At 37.2% G+C, this 13,900-nt stretch overlaps 3 long non-coding RNA genes across 3 annotated transcripts in view; 2 read left to right on the top strand and 1 right to left on the bottom strand.

Annotated features, from left to right (window-relative positions):
* LOC147324793 (uncharacterized) overlaps window positions 1-13,900 on the bottom strand; it is a 134,075-nt gene that overhangs the window by 42,042 nt on the left and 78,133 nt on the right. The window lies entirely within an intron of this gene.
* On the top strand, window positions 2,205-4,547 carry LOC147324798 (uncharacterized). The gene is made up of 3 exons (XR_015130553.1): window positions 2,205-3,419; window positions 3,778-4,003; window positions 4,339-4,547. It is a non-coding gene; the product is annotated as an uncharacterized LOC147324798 (long non-coding RNA).
* On the top strand, window positions 6,116-8,458 carry LOC147324797 (uncharacterized). Its single transcript, XR_015130552.1, has 3 exons — window positions 6,116-7,330; window positions 7,689-7,914; window positions 8,250-8,458. It is a non-coding gene; the product is annotated as an uncharacterized LOC147324797 (long non-coding RNA).

Below are 13,900 nucleotides of genomic sequence, written 5' to 3'. Positions count from 1 at the left end.
TTCATGCTTTTAATCACCAGCTAACATTTCATCTTATTCAACCAGGATTATAGTCATGCCACTAGGTGGCGCTCTAACCATTATTGACAAATAGCATAACAAACATTTCCAAGCTCGAGTCTCATCACACCTGCGACCTTTGGGAGAGATTGGACATTGTGTTTTTTAGTGACAGCAGATTACTGCTTTTTGCGAGTGATTGAAACTCTACGTGCCGCCATGACCACCCCGTTTCCCTGAACGTAAAAAGCTTCGCAATTTAACATCACAAAGGTCTTTAGATTCTACACACTGAAGAATGCTTCAATATGATGAAATCCCTTGGAGGAGTTCGTCAAAGTATGAGGCCTGAAAAGGGGGGAAAATGTCATCAAAATTACACATTAATTTTAAAATGGCTGACTTCCTGTTGGATTTGGGATATTGCTCCAAGAGACTTTTTTGTACACCTTGATATCTTACACAAGCTTACCAAGTGTCAGACTCATAGATGAAACACAGAGCAGGGGCTGATGTTTTGAAATATTGTAGGGGGCGCTGTGGAGCCATTTTGCGCTTTTCAAGGAAAATGGTTACATAACAACAATGCCTTCATCCATTTGGAGGTGTGTGCCAAATTTCAAGCCTCTATAAACTTTCCAAGCCCCTCAAAAGCCACTTCATCTTTCATGATGAACCGCGTTGCCACCAGGGTGCGCCGTTCAGTTTAAAGTCACAATTTTTGCACTGAAGCATCACGAGGGACTGATGGTGATATTCACCGCTTTTGAGGTGGCCACGATCAACCTGTGAAAATCAGTACAACAAAGTTAAAGCCATGACATTTCCTGTTGCCACTAGGTGGCGCTGTCCGTATTTCCGACAATGGGCACGTCAATCTGTTCAGGGCGGGTCTGACATCATGCCTGTAAAGTCTGGTACTGATCAGACTGGATTTCATTGAGTTATACTAATTTGTTTCTTCATGGCGTGACATCAAAGTTCGCCATGCTGCTGGGGTCACACCCTTTTGCGAAAAGTCACAGTTTTCACTGTAACCCAGGACCAACTCCTTAAGGCTTTCCTGGAGAAATTTGAGGCTGCAGGTGTCACCCATCACTATACTGTACCCCAAAGTGTAAAACATGACATTTCCTGTTCCCACTAGGTGGCGCTGTCCCTGGTGTCAAATATGGCAGTTGAAATATGTTCAGGGGTGGAGCCTTATCATATGTGTTCACTTTGGTCAAGGTCAGAAAATGTATGACAAAATGAGAGGCAATAAGATTTTCATGGCAAGTCATCGAAATTCGCCATGGCGCCACGGCCTCATAGTATTGTGAAAACTCAAAAGCTCCGCAATTTAACATGGCACAAGGGTGTAGTTGACACTGTCCAAATTTGAAGGTTATGAAATGAAACCCCAAGGAGGAGTTCGCAAAAGCTCGAGGCATGGAAATGGCAAAATTAGAGCCAAAATGTCACCTTCTCTTCCAAATGGCGGACTTCCTGTTGGGTTTGCGTCAATGGGCCCACAGACTTTTTTGTTCGTCTTGGCATGATACACATGTGTGCCAAATTTCATACATGTAGCTCAAACGATGTGGTCGTAGGGCTGCATTTAACAAGGCATAGGTGGCGCTGTAGAGCCATTTCCCAGTGCTCATATGTAAAACCATTAAAATACAAAATTTTTCACCAGACCTGGCATGTGTGCAAAATTTCATGAGTTTTTGAGCATGTTTAGGCCCTCAAAAAGGCCCTTGTTTCGCCTGAATAATAATAATAATAATAATAATAATAAGAAACGGAGCAGATACAATAGGGCCTTCGCACTCTCAGTGCTCGGGCCCTAATAATAATAATAATTAAAGCTGCAAGCAGCGTTATGAGGTCCCTCGCACCCCATCGCGTCGAGCTACGCCCAACACCTACAACCAGCACCTCCGATCTCATGTCACATTGATGGAATTCATGCATTCAACCACCAGCTAACATTTCATCTCATTCAATCATGATTATAGTCGTTCCACTAGGTGGCACTCTAACCATTACTGACAAATGGCATAACAAACATTTCCGAGCTTGAGTCTCATCACGCCTGCGACCTTTGGGACATATTGGACATTTTGATTTTGAGTGACAGCAGATTACTGCTTTTTGGCGAGTGATTGAAACTCCACGTGCCACCATGACAACCCCGTTTCCCTGAACGGGGGGGGGGGCAAGTGACACTGTTGAAAAGGTTAGACTGAGACAAAAGATCATTTGAAGTTTTTTGAATGTCCCTCATGATTTCAATAAATACCTGTGCCACTGGTTTGTAAGCCACTTTGCTTTTAGCAAACGAGAAGAGGAGAGCTTTGGATTTTAACATTCTGAGGATTCGAGGACATTATTTTAGACCACTATAACAAACATCACAAGATATTATTTTTGAAAAACCCTGCCCTTGTGCAATTCTTGGTAAGTTTTATTTGTTGTAAATTGAATTTTATTTTTGGTGTAAAACCACATTTTAAATTTCAGTAACAGAATTTACTTTGTATTTAAGTTATTTTTTTATTGTTTGTGGGAGGGGTACCGGTGAAAAGTCTTTGGTTTGGTTTTCTGTTTTAGTGAATTTGGGCCATTAAGCCATTTTGTGGTCTTTTTTGAAAGACTGAAATCTGTGAAAGCTAGGCCGGGTAATTAGCCACTGATTTCTTATTACAAGTAAAGCACAACATGAATATAATGAAATACATGAAGTGTGGAACATTTTTGGCTGGTTTATGTGTGTTTAGCAGATTTTAAGCAGTTTAGTAACTGCTATTTCAATCATGCTTGTTTCTGCTGTCTTTGGTAGTTTTAGAAATGGTTTATATGACCATTTAGCTAAAATTATAAGGCTTCTGTGGATACTACGTGATATTTGCATGGAGGTTTTTGCATAACTCTTGAGCCACAGTACTGGTGGCTATAGAGCGTAAGAGGATAATTGTAATTTTTCACATAGCTGTGATTTGTTGTGCGTTCAATCCTTTTCTTTAAGCAAATTTGAGCAGCAGACAGCAAGAGTTGGTGAGCATTATCTTAATGTCATACATTGACTAATTTACACCTTCATTCTGGATGTGTAAAGCGCTTTGGGGTCCTTAGGGACTAGTAAAGCGATATAGAAATACAGGCCATTTACCATTTATATATATGTTTTGTGTTTTTTGAATGAATGTAATTGCATTACTGATCATTATTGTGAACTAACTACATGTTTATGTGTAAGTAAAGTCTCTTTGATGCTCTCATGTTTGTATATTGTTTGAATGTTGTGTAAAATGTAACTAATTAACCTCATACTTTATCATAAATAGAGAATGGCATATGCTTCCCCAACGAAGTTTGCTGGGATTAATGATCCTGAAGTTGAATCATTGCGTCAAGAATTTCAACTATCAACTGTAAGTAACAAATATTTCTTAAATTTTATTTATAGTGTAGAAAAATTTGTTTTTACGCTACATTACCTGTTACAGAGCTGGGCAGGATGCTGTGTTTAGTGTTTCTTGTGTTTGTTTGTTTGTTTGTTTGCTCTTTCATATAAGTCACTGTTAACCCTTGTGCCATACTGGGGCCTTTTTGGGTCCCCAGGGTGATCAACGTAAGTTTTTTAAAGGATGGCACAAGGTTAAGCTGAGACTTTTATACAGCTGTTGTTGTGATCTGGCACTACAAACATTACATTGTAGCGGCAGCATAGATTGAAGTGAATAACTGTTTTCTAATTTTGTTATGATCCAAAATATTTTGTAATTTCAGTATGCCTGCTTGGACCCAGGGGTCAGCAGAGAGGATCTATATACAAGGTGCTTGCAACTTCATGCCAAGGCAATGGACCTCTTGGTTCGGCAGGTGCGGCTCAGGCGTGCAGCCGAAAGAAAGATTTCTGTTTTAAAAGAACAGCTGGATGCTGAAAAAGAAATGCTGAATAACACTGCCCAGGAGCTGGATGCATTGCAAGCTTCGATTACATTCGCACGTGATGGTAAGTCTTAATGTATTGTTTGGATGGTATAAACAGTGAATGTTGGCTTCAGTGTCTTATTTTAAGAAATGGGACTTAGAAAAAATACTCTATGAATTACTATTGAACGACTGTCTACATACAAATAAACATGAATGCGAATTATTTATTTTAGTTTATGATAAATCATTTGGAGAAAATATTAAATCCATGATTAGTATCATGTTTTGTTTTCTTCATTTGTGATTTTATAAGGATTAGATATATGCAAATGTCTGTTTTACCCATGTATATTTGTTAAAGTTGTTTATAAATACTAACTGTCAAAAAATATTATTTGTTTTTGTTTTGTTCAGATGTGACAGAGGCCACCACTCAGACAGACGAAGACTTGTGACAGATGTTTTATAATAATGCTAAGTTTTCTTAGATTAATATATTTTTTCACATTTGACCCAAAGTGGCATGTTTTAGGTCACTTTGGGTAATTTTTAATTCAGAAATAGGTGTGGTGAGACAGTTAGTGGTAAAGACTATCAATGGCTGTCTTTTGTTTTCATGTGTGAAGGGGAAGCGGGGGGGGGGGGGGGGGGCAAACTTGAGGTCACACTGTTGAATGAATAAGTTGTAAGGCTGTGAAACCAAGGTGAGACTGAGTCTCACCTTGGTTTCTTTTGGCAAGGCCATCTTTTGGCAAGGCCAAGGGTGTGGACAACAGCTATGGAAATTAGTGTACTGCTGAATAAAGATTTTAACTACTCAATTCTTTTACAATTGCTTTATAAATACTGTGAATACTCAACTGTGAACAATATTGTTTTGGTTTGTTTTGTACATATGTGACAGAGGACTCCAGTCAGACAGACAAAGAGTTGTGACAGATGTGTAAATATTTTATAATAAATGTTCCTGTTTTAAATTTTGGTTTTCTTTGACTGTTTATTCATCCTTATGGTATATGTGTTATTAGTTTAAATTCTACAACTCTACAAGTTTAAAAAAAAGAGATGTATGAAGACTAAGAGGAGGATGAAACTTTTTCACATTAAATGTTTAATAATAACAAGTATTGTGAATAGGAAATAAGTTTCTAACATAATTGTTTATGAATCAAGATTTATAAAACACTAGTGGTGTCACTGGTGTCATTTTGGCTTTAAAATAAAAAAAAGCGAACTTATGTTTTATGAACAATTTGATGTTTTGATAATAACTAATAACTCCTTTCAATGTCACTGATAGTTTTAAAGACATTACTATTAAAATGTATAAATTACACTTGAAAGCTGTACACTAGTTGATTGTCAGTGTTTGTAAGTTTTTCAAGCTTTCTCTTTCTTGAAAGCTACTTCATTTTCCATGTCGAATGGCTATGTTGCAACACAACAGAGAGGAGAAGCTGAAATATATTTTTTCATATTTATGTATTCTTCTCATTCTCTAGTTGTTCTATTAAGATTCCTGTATTTTGTTGATATAAACCTAAACACTATGCTATTGCACTGCCAATGTATTAAACAGAAGCTCAATATGAACAGTAAGGAACAAGACTTGCCGTTAATCCTTAGAGCTATGGAAGATTTGTGTAGATAACTCGTGCTGGTTTTTCACCAGAATGAACTATTCTTCTTTGTTTGTCATTGACATCAATGAAGATGCTAAATAACAGTCTTTTGCTACCAAATTGATTTAACCTTCGTTGTGTCTATTCGTTGTGGGCCTTTCAATGATCTAGCAGTTTGGCAGATTCAGCCTGATTAACTGACAGAAAAACACAGAGACCACACGATAAAATCCACTGCCAATTATTCCAACAGTCTTTCACCATTCTCTGATACTGTACTTCTGAAGGAACTTTGGCTTATGCTGCTTTTTCATTTGACTGTTTTGGTTTTACGATATTTCTGCTAATTTCTTATGATTTGACAGCATCAGGTACTTGCTAAGCTTTCTTACTTTTATATGCTGTCACCCACTGGGACTGTGACCTAAAGTGACCCAAAAGTTTTAGGTCACTTTGGGTAATTGTTAATTCAGAATTAGGTGTGGTGAGACAGTTGGTGGCAGAGACTATCAATGGCTGTCTTTTGTTTTCATGTGTGAAGGGCAAGCAAGGGGGGGGGGGGGGGGGGGCAAGTGACACTGTTGAAAAGGTTAGACTGAGACAAAAGATCATTTGAAGTTTTTTGAATGTCCCTCATGATTTCAATAAATACCTGTGCCACTGGTTTGTAAGCCACTTTGCTTTTAGCAAACGAGAAGAGGAGAGCTTTGGATTTTAACATTCTGAGGATTCGAGGACATTATTTTAGACCACTATAACAAACATCACAAGATATTATTTTTGAAAAACCCTGCCCTTGTGCAATTCTTGGTAAGTTTTATTTGTTGTAAATTGAATTTTATTTTTGGTGTAAAACCACATTTTAAATTTCAGTAACAGAATTTACTTTGTATTTAAGTTATTTTTTTATTGTTTGTGGGAGGGGTACCGGTGAAAAGTCTTTGGTTTGGTTTTCTGTTTTAGTGAATTTGGGCCATTAAGCCATTTTGTGGTCTTTTTTGAAAGACTGAAATCTGTGAAAGCTAGGCCGGGTAATTAGCCACTGATTTCTTATTACAAGTAAAGCACAACATGAATATAATGAAATACATGAAGTGTGGAACATTTTTGGCTGGTTTATGTGTGTTTAGCAGATTTTAAGCAGTTTAGTAACTGCTATTTCAATCATGCTTGTTTCTGCTGTCTTTGGTAGTTTTAGAAATGGTTTATATGACCATTTAGCTAAAATTATAAGGCTTCTGTGGATACTACGTGATATTTGCATGGAGGTTTTTGCATAACTCTTGAGCCACAGTACTGGTGGCTATAGAGCGTAAGAGGATAATTGTAATTTTTCACATAGCTGTGATTTGTTGTGCGTTCAATCCTTTTCTTTAAGCAAATTTGAGCAGCAGACAGCAAGAGTTGGTGAGCATTATCTTAATGTCATACATTGACTAATTTACACCTTCATTCTGGATGTGTAAAGCGCTTTGGGGTCCTTAGGGACTAGTAAAGCGATATAGAAATACAGGCCATTTACCATTTATATATATGTTTTGTGTTTTTTGAATGAATGTAATTGCATTACTGATCATTATTGTGAACTAACTACATGTTTATGTGTAAGTAAAGTCTCTTTGATGCTCTCATGTTTGTATATTGTTTGAATGTTGTGTAAAATGTAACTAATTAACCTCATACTTTATCATAAATAGAGAATGGCATATGCTTCCCCAACGAAGTTTGCTGGGATTAATGATCCTGAAGTTGAATCATTGCGTCAAGAATTTCAACTATCAACTGTAAGTAACAAATATTTCTTAAATTTTATTTATAGTGTAGAAAAATTTGTTTTTACGCTACATTACCTGTTACAGAGCTGGGAAGGATGCTGTGTTTAGTGTTTCTTGTGTTTGTTTGTTTGTTTGTTTGCTCTTTCATATAAGTCACTGTTAACCCTTGTGCCATACTGGGGCCTTTTTGGGTCCCCAGGGTGATCAACGTAAGTTTTTTAAAGGATGGCACAAGGTTAAGCTGAGACTTTTATACAGCTGTTGTTGTGATCTGGCACTACAAACATTACATTGTAGCGGCAGCATAGATTGAAGCGAATAACTGTTTTCTAATTTTGTTATGATCCAAAATATTTTGTAATTTCAGTATGCCTGCTTGGACCCAGGGGTCAGCAGAGAGGATCTATATACAAGGTGCTTGCAACTTCATGCCAAGGCAATGGACCTCTTGGTTCGGCAGGTGCGGCTCAGGCGTGCAGCCGAAAGAAAGATTTCTGTTTTAAAAGAACAGCTGGATGCTGAAAAAGAAATGCTGAATAACACTGCCCAGGAGCTGGATGCATTGCAAGCTTCGATTACATTCGCACGTGATGGTAAGTCTTAATGTATTGTTTGGATGGTATAAACAGTGAATGTTGGCTTCAGTGTCTTATTTTAAGAAATGGGACTTAGAAAAAATACTCTATGAATTACTATTGAACGACTGTCTACATACAAATAAACATGAATGCGAATTATTTATTTTAGTTTATGATAAATCATTTGGAGAAAATATTAAATCCATGATTAGTATCATGTTTTGTTTTCTTCATTTGTGATTTTATAAGGATTAGATATATGCAAATGTCTGTTTTACCCATGTATATTTGTTAAAGTTGTTTATAAATACTAACTGTCAAAAAATATTATTTGTTTTTGTTTTGTTCAGATGTGACAGAGGCCACCACTCAGACAGACGAAGACTTGTGACAGATGTTTTATAATAATGCTAAGTTTTCTTAGATTAATATATTTTTTCACATTTGACCCAAAGTGGCATGTTTTAGGTCACTTTGGGTAATTTTTAATTCAGAAATAGGTGTGGTGAGACAGTTAGTGGTAAAGACTATCAATGGCTGTCTTTTGTTTTCATGTGTGAAGGGGAAGCGGGGGGGGGGGGGGGGGGGGGCAAACTTGAGGTCACACTGTTGAATGAATAAGTTGTAAGGCTGTGAAACCAAGGTGAGACTGAGTCTCACCTTGGTTTCTTTTGGCAAGGCCATCTTTTGGCAAGGCCAAGGGTGTGGACAACAGCTATGGAAATTAGTGTACTGCTGAATAAAGATTTTAACTACTCAATTCTTTTACAATTGCTTTATAAATACTGTGAATACTCAACTGTGAACAATATTGTTTTGGTTTGTTTTGTACATATGTGACAGAGGACTCCAGTCAGACAGACAAAGAGTTGTGACAGATGTGTAAATATTTTATAATAAATGTTCCTGTTTTAAATTTTGGTTTTCTTTGACTGTTTATTCATCCTTATGGTATATGTGTTATTAGTTTAAATTCTACAACTCTACAAGTTTAAAAAAAAGAGATGTATGAAGACTAAGAGGAGGATGAAACTTTTTCACATTAAATGTTTAATAATAACAAGTATTGTGAATAGGAAATAAGTTTCTAACATAATTGTTTATGAATCAAGATTTATAAAACACTAGTGGTGTCACTGGTGTCATTTTGGCTTTAAAATAAAAAAAAGCGAACTTATGTTTTATGAACAATTTGATGTTTTGATAATAACTAATAACTCCTTTCAATGTCACTGATAGTTTTAAAGACATTACTATTAAAATGTATAAATTACACTTGAAAGCTGTACACTAGTTGATTGTCAGTGTTTGTAAGTTTTTCAAGCTTTCTCTTTCTTGAAAGCTACTTCATTTTCCATGTCGAATGGCTATGTTGCAACACAACAGAGAGGAGAAGCTGAAATATATTTTTTCATATTTATGTATTCTTCTCATTCTCTAGTTGTTCTATTAAGATTCCTGTATTTTGTTGATATAAACCTAAACACTATGCTATTGCACTGCCAATGTATTAAACAGAAGCTCAATATGAACAGTAAGGAACAAGACTTGCCGTTAATCCTTAGAGCTATGGAAGATTTGTGTAGATAACTCGTGCTGGTTTTTCACCAGAATGAACTATTCTTCTTTGTTTGTCATTGACATCAATGAAGATGCTAAATAACAGTCTTTTGCTACCAAATTGATTTAACCTTCGTTGTGTCTATTCGTTGTGGGCCTTTCAATGATCTAGCAGTTTGGCAGATTCAGCCTGATTAACTGACAGAAAAACACAGAGACCACACGATAAAATCCACTGCCAATTATTCCAACAGTCTTTCACCATTCTCTGATACTGTACTTCTGAAGGAACTTTGGCTTATGCTGCTTTTTCATTTGACTGTTTTGGTTTTACGATATTTCTGCTAATTTCTTATGATTTGACAGCATCAGGTACTTGCTAAGCTTTCTTACTTTTATATGCTGTCACCCACTGGGACTGTGACCTAAAGTGACCCAAAAGTTTTAGGTCACTTTGAGTAATTGTTAATTCAGAATTAGGTGTGGTGAGACAGTTGGTGGCAGAGACTATCAATGGCTGTCTTTTGTTTTCATGTGTGAAGGGCAAGCAAGGGGGGGCAAGTGACACTGTTGAAAAGGTTAGACTGAGACAAAAGATTGAATTGTGTCTTTTGGCAAAGCCAAGGGTGTGGACAACAGCTATGAAAATTAGTGTACTGCTGAATAAAGGTTTTAACTACTCAAGGGAAAAAAGGTGTTGAGTACTGTTTATTGCATTGTAACTTCACTGGTTACTTTGTGACAGTCCCTCCCCTGTTGGCTTCTGTGATTGGATCATTTGAAGTTTTTTGAATGTCCCTCATGATTTCAATAAATACCTGTGCCACTGGTTTGTAAGCCACTTTGCTTTTAGCAAACGAGAAGAGGAGAGCTTTGGATTTTAACATTCTGAGGATTCGAGGACATTATTTTAGACCACTATAACAAACATCACAAGAGATTATTTTTGAAAAACCCTGCCCTTGTGCAATTCTTGGTAAGTTTTATTTGTTGTAAATTGAATTTTATTTTTGGTGTAAAACCACATTTTAAATTTCAGTAACAGAATTTACTTTGTATTTAAGTTATTTTTTTATTGTTTGTGGGAGGGGTACCGGTGAAAAGTCTTTGGTTTGGTTTTCTGTTTTAGTGAATTTGGGCCATTAAGCCATTTTGTGGTCTTTTTTGAAAGACTGAAATCTGTGAAAGCTAGGCCGGGTAATTAGCCACTGATTTCTTATTACAAGTAAAGCACAACATGAATATAATGAAATACATGAAGTGTGGAACATTTTTGGCTGGTTTATGTGTGTTTAGCAGATTTTAAGCAGTTTAGTAACTGCTATTTCAATCATGCTTGTTTCTGCTGTCTTTGGTAGTTTTAGAAATGGTTTATATGACCATTTAGCTAAAATTATAAGGCTTCTGTGGATACTACGTGATATTTGCATGGAGGTTTTTGCATAACTCTTGAGCCACAGTACTGGTGGCTATAGAGCGTAAGAGGATAATTGTAATTTTTCACATAGCTGTGATTTGTTGTGCGTTCATTGTGAGTTGTTAAATTTGCATCATGCTAATTATGCAGGTATTGAGAAAATTTTGTTATTGTCTCACATTTATTTTAGCCTTGTGAATCTGATGTTTAATTATTTTTGGTAGGTGCACAGGTATAGATTTTAACCTGAGCATAACTGGTCATTAAAAAAACCATGCCATTTATGGGTGGGGTTTTGTCTTTGTCACAATTTTAATTGCTAGGGTTAAGGTTTCTTTATTTCTGTTTCAGTCTGAAAATGACCTTTTTCTGATCTTATGTCAATAATGTTTAATTGTACAATATCTTTTTTGTATTAGGAGATCAAACTTCCTAAGGGACATCACGTACAGATACTTCAGAAGGCTTGCTGTGAACTTTCAGCAGAACAGCTGGATTTGGTGTGAACCAAGGTAAGTTGTTAAAAATGCTGACTATAGCCTTACATGCTTGAGGTTTTAACAAGGGTTTTTTGACGTTTTTTGATGCTTCCTGTTAAGAGCAAAAAGTGGAAAGAGAAGGTTTAAAAAATGTTCTCCAGTATTGTTCAGTGGGTCGTTAAGTAGTCGTTCAGTGGGCTATTCAGTCGTTTGTTCAGTCAATGGTAGGGCGGGTGAGATTCTAATCTCAATGCACTCCCCCCCCCCCCCCCCCCCCACATCACTTGTATAAGTTAATAGTGTGGAGAATCTCATAAAGCCTTTAGGCAATCAAATGTAAATGACAATATTTATGAGTGTCTTAAGTTTTAAAATGGTCAGGTTTGATTTGAACATGACTGGAAGGTCATGTTCCACCCCCTTACTTTAGTGTTCGTAGTCATAATAGAGATTGACAGACCACATGACTTTCATGCATTGCATGCCGGGCACTAGTGGCAAAACAATTAAAGCAATGCATCAAATGCAAGCATTTGCAGCACCGCAAAACGTTCATTCTCCGGTTCTAATACCTTCTTGCTTTTACTTTGCCCCCCAAAAGAGGTATGTACAAAAACGAAGGAGAACAATACCGCTCCGTACAAAGACAAACTTGATGAAAAGTCAAAGAAAAGATACGAGGAAAAAAATCAAAAGAGTGAAAGGGTTAGACCCTTACGAGCACACAGAGTGGACAAAAGAGTTAGCGAGAGCCCAACTTTCACCACGCTCAAATTGATAATCATACGGTTCTTGGAGTGAGTGCATACATTCATGAAGTTTTTAGTAACTTCAGGTCACTTTAACAAGCCCAGGTCTAGTTTACCGACAGATGGGTACAGGACCTTGAAATGCACCGTGTAGAATGAAAGACCATCGTACCTATCATAAGTTTACCAGTCTCACAAATCGTCTTCATAAATACACATTCGTTAACCATTTATTAATAGGACCTTTAAGCTCAACGGTAATTAATTAGTAGTGGAAATATTTTCTGGTTCATTACAGAAATGTAGCAGTGACAATAATATTGTATGCTGTAATCGTACTGGGCAATTAGTGATACAAAAAAAAAGTTTTATCCTGTGAATAAAAGTATATGTTTTTGTTAATGTACCATGGTAATAAAAGAAACGAAACGCAATATTGTGTCAGGACAATTCAGTATTTATGCACAATAAACACAGGCGCATAGCGCGACAATTTCTGTTCAGCGCCAGACTTGCTTGTAACCTATATCAACAATTCTGTTATGAAGAATGACATATTAGCTACTACAAAACACTGACCTTTGTGTAAATGCTTGGAGCAAACTAACATGTGAGCTGGAGTGTGGATGTTTGTTTAATATATTTTTTTTCTCTTTTTATTGTAGATGCCAAGAAAAAAGGGTTTTCGCATGCGGCGCACACCAAGAATCACCTCTGGTAAGTCCAATGCTAACCCAAATGTTTGCATTTGTGCAGAGAAGTTGCAAGCATCCATTGTTGCTGGGACTGCTGTTCAATGTGCACCATCCACTTCAGATGTGAATGCCTTAATTGCCTGCAGTGTTGTGGCTGCAATCAAGCATATGATAGCTCCAGTGTGTACATGGAAACCGGAGGATGTTGATGATATATGTGTAGAGGGGTGCCAATTAGTTAGGTATATAGCTAAGGCAAGACAGGACATTGGCAGCAAGCATAGCGTTTGCAGGCTGATTGGACAGCACACTGTGTTTGGCCAAAAATGGAAAGTTGATATTGGCCCGCCAGTTTACATAGATTTTGGGCTGTCGGAAGGGGAGGCTGTGTTGTATGAAAAGCTGCAGGAACATCTGTTGAGGGATGGCATGTGTCTGTTGGATCTTCACACTGCAGTTAGTGTCATCATTCATCACAAGAATTATTTTGTTGTTGTTGATTGTGGCACACGTAATGCAGCTGGGCTGGCATCTGAGATTGGCACAGCTGTGGCTGTTTTTAACACATGCCTTGACGACCTGATGCTTCACATCAGAAATTTACAGACGTCTTTAGATGCACAATGGTATGCTGTTAGCAGCATTTCTGTGCAGGCAGGTCAAGTTGATGTTGACGTGGAGAGCAGTGCAGTGTTTGTGGACAGGGATGTTGACACGAATCTTACAGCTAAAGTTGATAACACTTCTGTCAACCTTGAAACTGTTAATGCTGTCACGGGAGTTGGAACAGAGGATAGCTGTTGCATTATAAAGAGTGTGAGAGGATCATTTCACCAGGCTGATGATCGATTTAAATATGGAGGAGTTCAGTGTATGGCTATAGGTCTGGTTAGCCTGGCAAAACATAAAGTTGATAGCGTCTTTTCATGGGAGACAAAAGTTCTTGACAGAGTTGTAGTTTTAGGTGACCTTTTGTACACCAATTTGAGAGACTGCAACATGATAAGCAACTCATCCAGTGTGTTGTGTGTCCCTGATTTGCCTAAAAAGTATTGTATTGATGGGCAAAACTTTGAGTTTGAGTATGGAGATTTTGTCAGT

This window comes from Aulonocara sp. 'chitande type north' Nkhata Bay, linkage group LG7 (genome assembly GCF_057382095.1).
Source record: "Aulonocara sp. 'chitande type north' Nkhata Bay isolate Kocher_YH1m ecotype deep benthic linkage group LG7, A_spYH_male_GT1.1, whole genome shotgun sequence".
NCBI classification, from domain to species: Eukaryota; Metazoa; Chordata; class Actinopteri; order Cichliformes; family Cichlidae; genus Aulonocara; species Aulonocara sp. 'chitande type north' Nkhata Bay.
The sequence above is the reverse complement of the archived record's forward strand: the minus strand, read 5'-3'. Positions and strand labels throughout refer to the sequence as shown.